This window comes from Peromyscus eremicus, chromosome 18, assembly GCF_949786415.1.
Source record: "Peromyscus eremicus chromosome 18, PerEre_H2_v1, whole genome shotgun sequence".
Lineage (NCBI taxonomy): Eukaryota > Metazoa > Chordata > Mammalia > Rodentia > Cricetidae > Peromyscus > Peromyscus eremicus.
This window is the reverse complement of record NC_081434.1, coordinates 27600688-27618117: the sequence shown is the minus strand read 5'-3', so window position 1 is coordinate 27618117 and position 17430 is coordinate 27600688.

The window sequence follows — 17430 nt, the reverse complement described above, 5'->3', positions numbered from 1 at the left end:
GATGACCCTTAGGCCCTTGCCTCCTGCTCTGAAGGTGATCCTATTACCTTTATCTCTGATTTATCTCACAGAGATTCCTTCTAGAACCCCACAGAAAGAACTGGGAAAAGACTACGGGTGGGACAATGATTAGGGACCTTGCCACTTTGTATTTTTCTTTTTATTTTGGTTTTTCTTTGTTAGTTTACTTAGCTTTTGTTTTGTCTTGTGTGTCTGGCTAGAGATGACTCCCAGGACCTCCTGCTTGCTAACCTCTCACCTTATCTCCTGTCTAAGTCTCTGATCCCGGGCATTGCCCTCTCTGAAACACAACTCTGTAGATGCTGGTGGTAGCTGGCTCACACTGGCTTATTGAAATATAGTATGACTTTCAGTTTAGTGTTTTTATGGGATTCCTGAGTGTGTATACCAAAGAGTCTCTGTTTCTTGTGCCTTTTCTTGGACTCTTTTCTTCTGTTTGTTTATTTTGTTCAGTTCCCAATTCTGATGTGTTAGTTTTTGTTTTATCTTATTATAGCTGATTCTATTCTATTATTATCCTTTAGACGCCTGTTTGTTTGCTAATGAGAGACAGAAAAGGGATGGATCCAGATGGGAGGGGAGGTGGGGAGGAACTGGGAGGAGTAGAGGAAGGGGAGACAGTAATCAAGATATATTATGTGAGAAAAAATATATTTTAAATAAAATGAAAAATATATATACATACATATATACATATATATATATATATATATATCATTATTGACATCTACACACACACACACACACACACACACACATAGATGTAAATAAGAATAAAGAAATTTTAAACAACCCAACTAACAGGCTCAGCCCGATGTGTAAAAACACTCCACCAACACTTTCAGAATATACACTCTTTAACGTGTATATGAGAGTAGGGTCTATAAAGCTTATCTAGACGAACTGCAAACGAGTGAGAATTTGCAATTACAGTTCTAGAAAGCCAATGCCCAAACACCTGAAGCAATTGGGAAATGGATAAAACAGCCTGGTCAGAGAGTTAAAGTGTCTGTAGGATACCCACGCTATTCCATTTTCTGTTGCCGTAACATCAAGGCTCGTAGTTCTAATGCAGTGGTTCTCAAGCCTCCTAAAGCTGTGATCCTTTCATACAGCTCCTCATCTTGTGGTGACCCCCAACCATAAAGTTATTTTCGTTGCTACCTCATAACTGTCATTTTGCTACTGTTAGGAATCGTCATGCAAGTATCTGTGGTTTACGACGGTCTGAGGAGACCCCTGTGAAAGAGTCGCGACCCACAGCTTGAGAACCACAGTCCTGAAGCCTGAGATGATCATAGACATGGCACCAGCTTCTCCTCGGTGTCCAGAAAGGACTCCGGCTGCTTCCACTTGAGGTGGGGAACAGAGTGACCGAGGCAAAGCACAGGGGACAGATTCACCTTGTAAATAATCTTCCCTTGTAGCTCCTCTAGTCTGCCAAGAGCAAGAACTCACTCGGTTCCTCAAGAGTTAACCTCATCCCTTGAGAAAGTCCCGAGTCTGTGTTAGCAAGCTAACCCACTTCTTAAGGCATCCACGGTCACTTCCCAACACACTTAGGCACCATATTGCATTATCACTAGATGAGAACCCATTGGGTATGGTATGGGGTACCGGAGCTGACATCTCGGGTGTGCCTATCTACTAGATGAGGAGTCTGGGCGCAGGGTGTCAGGATATATTGAGCCAGGGGAACCAAGACTTCGAAGATTTAATAATTCTTAATTTACACTTCTCCAAGAAGGCATTTTAGAGTACACCACATTACAATTTAAGATTGAGCCCCTCATTAATACTTTCTACTTAGTAGCTTTTAAAAATCCTTTAAAAAGCTGAGTGGTAGCCGGGCGGTGGTGGCGCACGCCTTTAATCCCAGCACTCGGGAGGCAGAGCCAGGCAGATCTCTGTGAGTTCGAGGCCAGCCTGGGCTACCAAGTGAGTCCCAGGAAAGGCGCAAAGCTAAACAAAGAAACCCTGTCTCGAAAAACCAAAAAAAAAAAAAAAAAAAAAGCTGAGTGGTGGTGGTGCACGCCTTTAATCCCAGCCCTCAGGAGGCAGAGGCAGGTGGATCTCTGTGAGTTCAAGGCCAGTCTGGGCTACAGAGTCAGTTCCAGGACAGGCTCCAAAGATACACAGAGAAACCCTGTCTCAAAAAACCAAATAGTAATAATAATAATAAAATTAAAAAAATAAAAATTCTTTAAAAATTACAGCTAATGCCTCAACTTAACTACATTTAACTAGGGGTGTTAGTACAGTATCAGTACAGTGAACTTTCATTCACTGCCTAGTATTAGGGTAGAGAAAAGGACTAACATACTGTAAGACTAAACCCAAGGACTTATAGGAAGGGAGAAAGAGAAGGCTATTGGAACACAAAGATGGTGACTACTGTGTCTTGGCTCAAGCTACAAAAACCTCGGAGTCAAATGATTTAAAGCAACTGAAATTAAAACAACAATTACCTCATAGGTCTGGAAGCCAGATGTCCAAATCCAAGGTGTCAACAGGCCCAGGGTCCCTTTGAGGGCACTAGGTGAATGTTCTTGTGTATCTCTCACAGATTCTTGGCTCTAGGCTTTCTACTGTAGCTACTTAACTGTTGATTCCTTTACCTAATTTTAGAGTTTTTCTGAATTCTTGCTTGTCACTGTACTATCCAGAACTATTACCATGGTATCGTTCAGTCTGAGTAAATAGCTGTGAAACAGATTAGAAAAAAAAAAAAAAAACAACACTTTTTAACCAGGCGATATACTTAGTAGTTCCAATTTTGTATATACCCAGGTTTTTAATAAATTTAATATAATTTATTTTTATATTCTATTTTATGAGCATAGATTCATAATTATTGTCCCAACATTTTTATTTTTAAATTAATGTAAAATCACCATAAAATATTTAAATATCTAGCACTAAAACTTAGAAAACTGAATATCCACCAGCCTGGTTCAGTAGAGGCATGAACATTTTGCAGATAATTTTACGAAATATAACATATCTTGCTGAACATCTAAAGCTTAACAATCACTCATTTATACTTTTATGGCTTTTAAAAGGTTTTATATGACTTTAAAGCTTGTTGGAAATATCATTTGCTAAGTATCAACAAATGTCCATATGAATTCAACAGACTGACCAGCATACCGAACATGTTCAGCACAATAGAAATTCGCTCTATACAATTTAAATGTTGTCTTTTGACAATGTTAACTGTATACATTTATGGGGTAAAAAGTAACACAATTATTTTTTTATTACATACGTGATTTATTAGGGAACACATCAGGTAGCTTGAGTGGATTTAGTGTGGTGCACGCCCCTGACTACATAACTTGTCACATGTCCAAGGGCCATGGTTGGGAATATACTTAAACCGGTCACCATTATGGATAAACTACATCTCAGCTAACATGTTGATTTTGTGGTCACACAATCTAGAAAGTCTGACTTGCCATATAACCTCCTATTTCATTAACAAATGAGAAGCTGGGATAGAGGTAAAATGAAGACATTAACGACAGACAAAAGCAGATTCCGGGTCAACTTTTCACTATACGGCTTCATATTGACTTATTTTGTAAGATAAGAGAATAGAATAATTGGAGGCCTATAATGTCATCTCCAAAATTAAAAATGAACTGTATACAGAATGGCAAATGGATGCATTGTAAGAGGATGCCAACATTTGCTGCCTAAATCGGTTTCGGTTTCAGGATATTAAGCAAAATTTGGAACTATGTGCAGTAAAAAGTATCCAAAATTGGTCAACAAAGCAGAATAAAAATAAGGGTAAAGATGTTTTATACATCTCTAAAGTTAGGTAGTGGAATACTAAATGATATCATATAACAGCATAAATTCTTATAACTAATAAATGCTTTCATTCTTGTAATTAATCCTGGTCTGCATATCAACTACTGAGTATTACTATGTCACAAGCTTGAGAAAAATAACATGAAAGGGAATATGATTTTATTTTCCTTGATTAGTTTTACTTTTGATTTAAGTGAATCATTGCCACTGCCACCAGAGGACAGCCTCAGATTTATTCACACTAATTTCACCATCCCTGTTTCATAACTATGAATTGGTTTGGTGCTTTTCCTCCTCATTTTCAAAATAAATACATAGAATCCTGCTCTAAGATATTTAGGAAAAAAGTAAATAAATAATAAACCTGTATCAATAGAGGTATGAGGTCAAAGGGGAAACAAAAAGTTAAAATTGCAGATTTGGAGGAAGTTGCATTTGGGGATCAAGATGTATAGAATGCAAAGAGAAGTGAATTAATAGTTTTATTTACCTTTATATTTTAAAAAATAGTATAACCAGATGAAGTAAGGATTCAAGACATACTTTAGAAATGGTGTTAGAAAATAAGCTGTAACTAAGGGACTTTGAAAGAAACACACTAATAATCAAAATAGCACTTAAAATTTTTAATGAAATGCAAAAATTTAACTAAGATGGAGTTCTTTGATTGACCAAAACTAGAATAGGAGAACTGATAGAGAACAAAGGCGAAGAGAAGACTGAAAAAGAGAAAGTGGAAGTAAAATATTAGAAATTAAATGCATGCAAACCGGGAGCATTGAAATGTTACACATGCCTGAGGACATTGCATTATATGAAATAATCACACCAAGAAAGACAGCTGATATGTGTTCTCTCTCCTATGTGGAAGTTAAGAAAGTTGATCTGAGTATAAACGAGTCATTAGTATATGTGGAAAAAATGGAGAGGAGGGAGGAGATGAAAAGTTGGCAAACTATAAAATAAAAGTTTTCCATCACGAAAGATTAAATAGGATGGAGAGAAGTTATTCTATTTTAATATTTTACGCTTTCCTGATTTTTTTTAAATTTTCATTTGTGCCTCTCATGTACTCCTATTTAAAATATTCTGGCTGTATGTGCTTGGTGTACTTTTATGAGATGCAATTCCAAATGCGATTTAAGATTAGAAGTTTTGCTGGGCGGTGGTGGCACATGCTTTTAATCCCAGCACTGGGGAGGCAGAGCCAGGCAGATCTACAGAGTGAGATCCAGGACAGGCACCAAAACTACACAGAGAAACCCTGTCTCAGAACAAAAAAAAAAAAGAACCTAAACAAACAAAAAAAGATTAGAGGTTTCATTATGAAACCAGCCCTAAGTTTAAATATCATTTTGCTTATATTTGATCTTAACTTTTTTTCAAAATAAAAACAAGGCTGCTGTGTGAGGTGAGAGTGTGTGAGATTGGATTTGCTAGTCTTGGAAGAATTTTGCTCTTATCATTGTTAAGGCGTGGCCTTTTCTGCACTCCAGTAATCCCACCCACACATTATCTGTATGTGACCAAGAGCAGGTAGGAGAAACAGCAAAGAGTCCTTTTGTGATGAAAAGAAACAGTTGTATTTATGCAGTATTTTTATATTTGTTTTTATATTTGCATATGTATGTTCATTTGTGCTTGTATGTCTATTAAGAAAATAGATGAAACTGTATTTATAAGCTGTGTGTCCCTAGATAAATTTCCTCATCTCAGCTACTTTCCCCTCATCTATAAACTGAGTTAATGAAATACTATCTTCAAAGGACTTTGCAGGAGGTGATTAAAAAGGAAAATACATGCAAATTCTCAGTAGAGTAGCTCGAATATATTAGAGCTCAACAGACGTTAGCACTATACACACATATCACCATAAAACTCAGACCCTGGCTCCCTCTCATGCAGAGACCATGGTTAGCTCAGAGTGTTACCTGCTTGGTGCTATAGGCTTGTATTAAGCAACATGGCTTGAATTACAATAGATCACGGCAATTTCTCTCTATATTTCCGTCACTTTCTAAAAGTATTTTAATGCTGTTAACAAAACTTCAAAGCAGATATTAAAATATTTTACTTGTAGAAAATATGTATATTAAAGAAGCAAGGCTTTTCTTTCTTCTTTCTTTTTCTCTTTCTTTCTTTTTTTTTTCCAAGACAGGATTTCTCTGTGTAGCTTTGCGCCTTTCCTGCAACTCACTCTGTAGACCATGCTAGCCTCAGAAATCCACCTACCTCTGCCTCCCGAGTGCTGGTATTAAAGGCGTATGCCACCACCGCCCAGCTAAGAAGCAAGACTTTTAAGCAATATATGGACAGTAATAATCTACTCTTAGAAATAGGTATTTCAAAAAATTTTAGTAATATTTTTATTCCACTTGCTCTACTGCTAAAACAGTTCAATTTTTCCCATAGATGTTTAGCGTTGAAATTTTTTATTTGTTGTCTTAAAAGAGCTCATTTTGATATTTTTTATTTTTCAGAGACAGCAAAAATTTGGTGAATTTTCAACTCTCAAGGGTTGGAAATTAGTTCAAAGCTCAAAACCAATAGTGGTACAATTTACTCAAGTGGTTTTCTCTGTAATCTAAATTCTACCCCTATCCACATCTCTAAGAAACTGGAAACTTAAGCTAAGGCTATTTATTGATATATCATGGACTCATAACAAGAAAGCCCATTCTGGTTGCTTTTCTCCTGTTCTTTTAGAGGTTTAGTCTAACTAAACATGTACAGGAAGAATGACAGACTAATAGGGCAGCAAGAATTTAGTGTAATTTGGACAGAATTTAGGAATTTATGGGTGTGTTGTTTTGTTTTTCTTGTGTGTACACATACTTGATTGTTAGTGTGTATTGTATGTGCCTATGTGTATATGGGTGCAGCATAGTGCCCATTATGTGCAGAGGTTAGTAGCGGCTGTATTATGTCCCACTCTATGATTCTTCTTCCATTGAGAGAGGGTCTCTCACTGGACCTGGAGTTACACTGGTAGTTAGCAAGCCCGGATAATCTTCTTGTCTCTGACCCCAGCGCTGAGTTTACACTTGCATGCAGCCACACCTAGCTAAAGATTTGAACACAGAGCCTCACATCTGCATGGCAAACATTCCTATCCTCTGAGTAGAACTTTAGAAATTCAGATTCTATTGTGACTCCTCTGCTTAAAATGAGATCATCTCTAATACATATCACCGATTTTTTTCTGGATCTCAGCCCCCTCTTTTAGAAAACAAAGATTGTGTGTGTGTGTGTGTGTGTGTGTGTGTGTGTGTGTGTTCTTGCTCATGAAACCATGGCTATGCTTTGAAATTTGAAAAAAAAAAAAACTAAACTATGGGATATTATTGCTGTCTGTTGTCTGCTGTGGCTTACATATATTTTTCCCTATAAAATAAAATGTTGAGTAAGCAAATACCTCCAACAGCCTTTGCATCGAATTGATAATGCAATCCTAATATTGATTACCTGGATACTAAGAATTGGAGACCTTCAATATTGCTTATCATCATTTGAGAGGATATAGATCACTAAAGATCATCAGTCCTATACATTTTGTCCCCCTTGTGCAGGACAAAGTTCTAGACTGAAGAGGATGGAGGTTACTATCCCCTCTTTACAGATGCAGTGTCTAAAGCTCACAGGTTGAGCTGCTCAGTCACATAGAAGACTGGGAAAGATACTGGCAGGGCCCCACAAGGCTTTGAGGATACTCTGGACATGCTACTTCTCCTTTGTAGAAGTACAGGCAGTTTAAAGAAGCTACTCCAAGGTTTCCAAGGAAGAAGTAGAAGAGTGGCGATCTAGTCCCAGGTCCATCCCCTGCACCGCAGCTCCTACAACCAAGAAGGATCCAGGATAGATACACAAGCTGCACCTTCCCTTTCATTGAATAAACAGCTGTATTCATGTTGTGTCTTACAACATCCTTGTTCGCTTTCTCCTCTCTTCCTGGCTATGAAGGCTTTTCTCTTATTTTCAGGGTCCCTTGGTCTCCAGAATCCAAGCTTCTTCTACTGTTTGCAGTGAAGAAGGTGTGTGGAACATTGCCCATCTTTTACACACCCGCTCTCCCTGTTTCTTCCTGGGAGTTCAAGGATTATCTTTCTTAACAATGCCGATCTTTGATGCATGAGATTTAGGTGGGCAGCTTCAGCAGAAGGATGAATTGACAAAAACTTTTTAGTAAAGTTCAAAAAGAGAAACTTTGTACTTCTGAAAATAATCAGGTTTTTAGCCACCACTCTTTGTTCTCAGTGTCCTGGGTTGAGGCTATTCTTCAGTGAACTTTCTCCCTAGGAATCCTTCCGTCTTCAAACACCTTCTTCAAGTTCACCGTTGGTGCTTTCATATCTTATTTCTGCTCAATGCCAACTTTTTTTTTTTTCATTTCTCCTTTTCTAGTTAGCACCATTGGAAGCGAGATGAAGGCGGCTTCTCACTTTGCACTGAGAGTTCATCAAGATAAACCGGCAAACACAAAGGTTACAGAGATGATATTGTATAGGCCACACTAAGGTCGGGTAACCAGAAACCCAATAACAGGGATTAAGGGAAAAATCAGCACCGATAATCTTCAGATTCCCATGTTCTGCCACGAAAGGGCTCGGTGCTGGCCTCACTATTTCCTTTGCTCCACATAAAAGAAGCTTGTTCCACTTTAGAGGCCTTCATTGTCATGAAATCAGTCATTTGAATCAAAGTCCTTAGGGACATTTTCCATGCTGAGAGCACTGCTTTGAAAGGTGTTTAATTATCCTGCAGTTCTGGGAGCTACCCGGCATGCCTTAGGACTTGACAAGTTACCTTTTTACCTTTCAACCAGATGAGAAAACCCTCCAGTGTAAATACTGGAGTATTATATCTACTTAATTCACTTCTTAGTCCATATATGTCTTTATTTGACATAAAGAATTATCATAGTGCATTATTATGCAGTAAAACCTCATGATTAGAATGATGGGCTTCGGGAGTCAGGTGGAATCCCACCTCTGTAACCTTGAAGTCACTTAACTGTCTTGGGGCTTACTTTCCTCATCTGTAAAACAGGATACTACTCACCCGGCTGCTGAATGTGATCATCCTATGTTTCTTTCTGTAAATAATGACCATGGGCAAAGGCTTACCTGCAACAAAACAGTAATGGAGATATTGTGTTGTGCAACAGCTTCTTCTGATTCTAAAACATTCCATCCTGTAGGGGAACTCCTACAGCAGGGAAGTAAACAACTTAAAAAGTCCATAAAGAACTCCCTGAAACTGACCAGACTCACGAGGCCCCTCCCTAAAAGAGTAAACAGTAAACCTCCAAGGGCAAAGAAGACTCCCAGAGAAGAAAAGTTGCAAAGAAGATTCCAGACTAGTCCAGCAGCCTGGATGAAGCAGAAACCAGCAGAGCTGCCCGGAAGAGGTTTGGACCAACTAAGGCATCTGGAAAGGACGCTCTCCAACCTGTTGAGCTACCTGCCGCCCAGCAATGTGTCCTGGGCTTCCCAGCTTTTGTGAGCTGTCACTCATGCTTGGGTGAGTCTTGGTGATGCAGCTGTCTTTAGGTCATATCTGCTCCTGTAAATAACCCCAAGAAAACACATTGGGTCACCAAGTTGGACTTGGTGGTATCTGTACTTTGGTGTGTTCTGGTTTCCCTATCTGGAGTGAGTACAGTTTTGTTTTCCCAGGAAAAGTTTTGTCATACAACAGTTTGAGAGCACTATTGTGCAAAAAATTAATGAATATTCATTAATATATTTATAGTACTTAAAGGTTGGGAGGTACTCATCAACATTTATAAATTGGCTTCAAGCCCACTAAGTATGCATGACTCTTAGGTTCATTATGGTATAAATTGAAAGCAAATCATAGATTGAAATTTTACCATGTGTATATAGACTTTTAAGAATTCTTATTATAAAATGTAAACTAAGTATATAAAATACACAGTAAAATTTAAAATTAACTTTCACATGTTTAATATTTTAATACATAGAATCCATATTATTTTCTCAATCCTCAGCTTCAATGAATAAAGATGACTTTCTGTCATATGATGGGTAAAAACCAGCTAGTGAATGCATTGTAGATTTGGGGAGAAAGATGAGGGCATATGTGTGTATCTGTGTGGATGCTCATGAGTGTGGGCACCAACGGCATACATGTGGATGCCAGAGGGCTGTCTTCCTCAGTTACTTCAACTTATTTTTTAGATAGAGTCTCTCACCAAAGCTGGAACCCCCTGCATGGCTACAGACTGGCTGGCCAGCAGGTTCCAGGGATCTGCCTGTCTCCATCTCCCCAATGCTGAGATTCTAGTCACTGTAGGACTCAAGTTCTCATGCTTACAGGCCAAGCATGATCCTGACAAAGCCAATGCTCCATTCCCTATTAACATGGATTTTCAACAGTATACTGGTGTGTCGACAAAGATTAACCTCTAGACCTGAATTTGATTGAATCTTTCCATTAAGTTATTCCATCAGCTATTGGTCTAAGACTGATACATCATTAGAAATCCTCCCACATCAGTAGCTGGAGTATTTGAGACTATTTAGGGTTTAAATCCCTGGTGTTGTTTCCATTGCTAAAATGTTTTGACCTTCTTGAGTTCTCAGACCTTTCTGGTTTGGGTTTTTGTTTATTTATTTGTTTGTTTGTTTTTACATCCCAACTGCAGTTTCCCCTCCCTCCTCTCCTCCCAGTTCCTCCCTGCCACCTCCCCTCCCTCATCCATTCCTCCTCCTCTCTCAGACCTTTCTTAAGAATCTTAAGTATTTCTAAACTAATTTTAGCTAGTCCACCAATCCTAAAGTTTTAGTTTACCAATGAGAGAGCTCTTTTCTTAGATTAGTGATAATGATTAATTAGCCACTATTTCCCCCACCACAAACTTCCTACTTTCCCTTATAATATGCTTTGTGAATATGCCCACACATTCTTATTCGTCATATATTTTCGGTGTTCACACATGAGCTAGATCCTAAGATGGATTCATGTAATTGAAGTGTAGTGTGTCCTAGTACCTGGAAGTTTCTACTGGAAATTTCTAGTAACTTGTTGTCTACCTGAAAGATAAATAGTGCTGGTGGTGGTGCTGGTTACCACATAGAAAGGTCACAGTCACGACAGAACCCAGTGTTAGTTTTTAGAGCTTTATTAGGAGGGAAAGGGGAAGGGAGGAGAAAGAGGAGAGCCAAGCCTGGAGAGAGAAAGATGGTGAGTGGGAGAGAACAGAGCAGAGCAGGTAACAGAGAGAGAGAGAGAGTGTGTGGGGTCTGCATCCAGCTTTTTTTTTTAATTTTTATTTTTATTTTGCAATACAATTCAGTTCTACATATCAGCCACGGATTCCCTTGTTCTCCCCCCTCCCGCCCCCCTCACCTTCCCCCCAGCCCACCCCCCATTCCCACTTCCTCCAGGGCAAAGCCTCCCCCGAGCACTGAGATCAACCTGGTAGGCTCAGTCCAGGTAGGTCCAGTCACCTCCTCCCAGGCCGAGCCAAGCGATCCTGCATAGGCCCCAGGTTTCAAACAGCCGACTCATGCAATGAGCACAGGACCCAGTCCCACTGCCTGGATGCCTCCCAAACAGATCAAGCCAATCAACTGTCTCACCCACTCAGAGGGCCTGATCCAGTTGGTGACCCCTCAGCCATTGGTTCATAGTTCATGTGTTTCCATTCGTTTGGCTATTTGTCCCTGTGCTTTATCCAACCTTGGTTATATGAGCAAGAATTGTTGCATCCAGCTTTTTAAGGCACAAACTTAGTTAGTATGGAGTCACCAACGCCCCCGATGATGTAAGATGCAAGACCCCGAGCTGCGCATGTGCAGGAGTGAGGGCATTATCCTAACACTACCTACCTACAGACTGAATTTCTTTTGTAGAATGCTTTTAACACTTGGCATCTATGGTGCAGCACACTACACAGTACCACTTTGAATGTGTTAAGGGCAACGGAAACTATCATAGCTGTAATGAATCCAATTTAAGCATGCATCCTCTGTCATTAAAAAGAAACTGTTTACTTAAAAAAAAAATCAATGCTTATGACAATGATCACCTCATCTACTGGTTCACCTGGGTTACATGCAATTTGCCATGGATGCCTCCAGAACATAGAGTAGCAGTCTCGGATGGAACAAGAAAAGAGAAAAAGAGGGGGTGGTGGAAATGGGTGATTTATGCCTCTAATGATGGCAGTTTCTGGAGCTTGTAGTTCATTCTAAGCTTGGGATTTTAAAGCCCAAAAGCCATTTCTTCCCTCAAGGCTTCTGGTGAGTTGGATCAAGACTGGTCAAGCTGCACACATAACCTCTAGAGATGGAGGTCATTTGCAACCAGTCTGTTTCTAGCTGAGAGGAAATTCAGACAATAAGGCACATTGTTAACAAGTATCTTTTATCCAAATTGATAAGGGGTTTGATGACGTTGGAAGGACACATGACAAAATCTGCTACTTGTCTGAGCAAGTTACACATAGGCTAAAAAGAAAAGAAAAGTGGGGGGGAGCGTCTGTAGGGACCGTTTCAGATTGGGAATCCACAGTGTAACTCCATCTGTTGTTTACTTACTTTACTTTCAGATCTATGCCCCACCCCACTCTGAACAAAAAGAGAGTACCACATATATGATATTGATAGATTCTTTTCTATTTACAGTTTTACTGTTAGATTTATTTAAGAGGGGGGCACCTCTGCATGCCAGTTAGTGAGTGGAAGTTAGGAGACAACTTTCAGGGGTCAGTTCTTTCTTTCTACCCTGTGAGTCCTGGGACTAGAACTCGGCTCACCAGGTTTAGCAGAAAATGCCTTAACCTGCTGAGCTACCTCATGGTCCCTGCTAATTTTTATAGGAAGATTATATCTTCAGCTAGAATGTTTCAAAATAGTACCATTATCTATGCCCCTACACTCTTCATTAACTCTGCTGTTTCAGAAGTCACACACCCTGTGGAGAGACGGGTGTCCTTCAGTTGTTCCAATGAAAGAACAGTTCCGCTCCTGTTTAAAAAAGAGAGAGTCACATAGAACAAACTCGTCAATTAGGCAATAAGCCATGCTCTGGCAATTTCTCATTTAAATGATTCTTTAGAGGACACACGTTTCAAATGTTGAATATGAAAAAAGAGCACTAGCCCCATAAATTTCCTTATAACCAAATAATTGAAAATGGATAATGTCACTGCCCAAATGAATTTATCTAATGCATATAAAATTCATCAGACACATAGAAGATATAACTAAAATTATATAAGAATGTGCAATTATATGATAAGTCATGCATGGCAATGGAGAAGAGTTATGTAATAAAATACATGAAAGTTGTAGAACTATGAGACATTTGAACATCCAAAATGTACACATAGTCTTATATTGTTTTTTGTTTGTTTATTTGGTTGATTGGTTTGGATTTTTGAGACAGTTTCACTATAGCCCTCGATGTCCTAGAACTCCTTGTAGAGAAGGCTGGCCTTGAACTCACAGGGAGCCACCCAGCCTCCAGAGTGCTGGGATTAAAGGCGTGTGCCACCACCACCCGGCCACAATCTTATGTCACAAGAAAAACAAATATATGAAAACATTCCCAGAATGACACATCATGTAGAAAATAAATTTCACCCTTTCTTCGTTTCTGAATGTCGTTATATGAACAATCGTAAAATCACTGGGCCAGTAAGAGGACTCAGTGTGTGAGTGAAGACCTTTGTCACCAACCCTCATAACCTGAGTTTGATCCCAGAACACATGTAACAAGATGGGCATCCCCCAAAGGCCTGGAACTCCAATCTCTTTGTACATAAGCACGCCTGCAGACACGTGTGAATATACTCCTACATACACACAAATAACTAAATATTTTTTAAAAATAAACCACTCATTCCACTGAGGTGGCACATGCCTACTGCAGTCCACCGACTTAGAAAGCTGTTCATTGGAACCCAAGCCTTGAAAAAAAAACCCTAACCCACACGAGGAGACCATGTCTCAAAACAATTGTGGGGGTTTTTGTTAAATTTTTTTTTATTGTTGTTGTTTTACCTCTTTCAGGACAGGAACAGAATGTTTTCTCTTTCATCTTTATTGGCAACTCTGCTTCCGGATTGGCTGGGGTTAGTTCTCATAAGTCAAGTCTAGGCATGTGAGTAGTGCCTTCCTTCTACTATAAATGGGCTCATCTTGATCTTCAGAGTTTTGTTGTTTTAGCTGTGGATTAGTTGTGTAACTACATTTTACCAAAATCCTTTTTTTAGTGTTAAACCTATGTTCATGAAATATAACAGTTCCTAAAATCTTTAAAGAGAGGGAAACAGAATAACACAGATAGGTAAGTTAAATGATCACATTTCTTTTCTTTGAAAACAAATGCTGTTAAATTAGAAACAGCATTACGCTCTTAGTAGAGAAAAAAAAATGACATGAAGTGTGTCTTTATCAAGTCCTGTAGGCATACTCTCTCTAGAATGTTCCATTCAGCCTTCCACGGCTTGTTTTATTCTTTCACCCAGTGTATCTTGAGCAACATTCCTTATTCTTCATGAAGTGGAGGCTTGTGTATTACAAATTAATGTTCCCGTTAACAGTAAACCTAATTAAAGTTGTAAGGAATGAGCAACAACTCTGCTTCAAAGAGGAAGTGATACCTGAGCCAGGCTCCAGTCATGAAAAGAAGATTTCAGGCAGAAAATAGAGGAAAAGCTGCTTCATGCCGAAGAAACGGGGAGCAGAGGGACAAAAAGCATGAGAAAGTGTGAGCTATCCAGTGGAGGAGCTGCAAGGAGGTGGGTACTGCCATAGATGAGTCCAGGAAGCTATACATACTGTGACCAAATTGTGAGCCTTTATCCCTAGATACTAAGAATAAAAATACGCGTGTTGTAGGCAGTGAAGTGGCATGGCCGGATTTGTACACGTGTAATAGTTAAATTTGGCAGCAAAGTTGAAATGCTATCCGCAGACAGTTAGGTGAGATTCACAAGACTTCTCTGAAGAAAGACAGCGATAAGAATGGACAATGCATTGGAAAAAATTACTAACAATATTGAAGTGATGAGAACGGGCGATAAGTTGGAAGAAATTATTAATATTATTAAAATGCTTGGGAAGAAATCAGTTATTGACTATTAATTGTTAATATTTGGAGAAAACGGTGCTTTAGGAAAATATTAATTTTATGAAAATTTATTAATACTATGTAGAGGTGTTAAAATATTTGTCAACTAAATGAACCGGTGAATAAATAATAACAGTTATTTCTGTAAAGTTGAATTAGTATTTCTGACATGGACCCAGAAGTTCTACCTCTCAGACTCATTTTTCCAATAACTGGCTCCTCTCTGGTCTCTGTAACTTAGTCAGATTGGCATTTGGAAGTGTCCCTGTGTTGTGCTCACAGCCCTAGACACTGGAGATAAAATTATGCTTGCAGGAAGGTATGCACAGTCTTTGGTTTTAGAGAAATGATCACACAAGCACACAAATGTAAAACTGCAGCTGTTTTGCGTAAAAGGGAAGGGATTTATGATTCAGTTTATAGGAAGAGGAGCTGAGCAAATGGAAGCCATCGGGAGCAGCTTCAATGGAGAAGGGAAGACAGGGTGCATTGGTTCATCCCTAAATACTAAGCACATATGTGCTAGGCAAAGATGAGAGACTGGAGGGGTTCCAGCAGAGGACGGGAGCATGTGCAAATGCACTTAGATGAGAGAGAATTGTGGGGAGTAGGAGAATCGTTGACCTCCCGAGGAGCTCAGGATATGCCCGGGAGACCTTAAAAGCTTTGCTAGGTTCTGGATTCTCTAGGACAAGGGCGGTGCAAAGCCACCAAAGGCTTTCAGCAAAGGAGGCTCTGTAGTCAGAGAATGGCTCGTATCCTTTGGTCTGTTCTCCTCTTTAGTTATCTACATTGGAAATGGATGCCACCCTTCTGGTACAGTTCGCTTAGACCGTGCAGGTTTCAGGATGGGGCACCATCTTTAAAAAGAACGGGTACAAAAGGCTGGGGAGGTGGCTCAGTGGGTACAGTGCTTGTTACACAGTCATGAGGACCTTTGTTCAGATCCTCGGTATGCAGGTCGAAACAAGGCATGAACACATAGGCCGCTAAACCCCAGCACTGGGAAGGGAGGAGACAGGCAGATTGGGGGCGCTCAGAAGTCTCCATGAAACTGGTGTGCTTAAGGTTCAGTGAAAATGAACCTGTCTCAAAAAATGTAAGCTGGCAGATTCCAAGTGTAGAACTCTTGTTTTCCCACATAAAGGTGAGTGTATAAACACAAATACATCACACACACACACACACACACACACACACACACACACACACACAAATGGGCACATAAAATCAGCATATGTATCTAAAGGAGGACAACCACAGAATGAAAAATAAACACAAGATAGGTCTTGTGTTCAAGACAAGGATTTATAACATCTATTTTCTAAATTAAATATGCCTAACAACAACAAAAATAGTAAATCCCTCCAAACTTTTCCATTAATTGGATTAGTTTTTAAAAATGCACAAAGAACTACCCACCAAAAAGCATCAGACATATAGAAGACTAGATAACCACAGGAAGGCTTTCTACCCAGCATGCTATATCTTGAACTCTGAACTGTGTGGTTGGGAGCCTACTGCTTCCATGAGAAAACACCCCATGAGCTTTGTCTACTGGGACATCATCTTGCCTGTATTAATAACTCCTTGGTTCTCTCATGATAAGGACTGTATGTTGACTGCATGCTGAAAATCACCAACTGTAAAGGCTATTATTATTTCTGACCCACTCCTCAGCTTAGGATGAGCTGGCCTATGATGTTCGATTTACTATCAGCTCTTCCCAGTCCCTCTCATGGCTTGGTTATAGTTCCTTGACTTTCAAGTCACTTGACCACAAAAATGGTCCACAGTTGACAGTGTGGTGTATATTTAGACGTTGCTAGGAAAGTAGACTTTAAGTATTCCCAGCCCTCAAATTATAAGTATATGAGAATGCAGGCATGTTAATTAGCTTGATTTCAAAATTTCACAATAGGCTTAAAGAGATGGCTGAGTGGTTAAGAAGACAGATTGCTCTTCCAGAGGGCCAGGGTTGAATTCTCAGCACCACAAGGCAGCTCACAACCACCTGTAATTCCAGTTCCTGGGGAACCCAATACCTTATTCTTGCCTCCTTGGGCACAGACACATAGAGGCAAAACACCCATACATATAAAATAAAAGATAGAATTAAAGTATATATATATATATGTGTGTGTGTGTGTGTGTGTGTGTGTGTGTGTGTGTATTTGTATATGTATATATGTTCTACATGATACACTTATGCAATTTTTACTTATCAAATATACTTCATTAACTTTAGGGAAAATACATAGCTGACTTCAAAATAATTTTTCGATGTTTTCGTTTTTGTTATCGTGCATGCCTATGTACGATGTATGTGGGGATACACACACATGCCGCAGTGCGCACATAGCGGGCAGAGGACAGCTTAGCGGGGTTGACGCTCTCCTTCCACTTCTTCATGAGTTCCAGAGATCTAATTCAGGCCATCAGATTCACACTGCGAGCATTTTACCTGCTGAGCCATCACATCAGCTC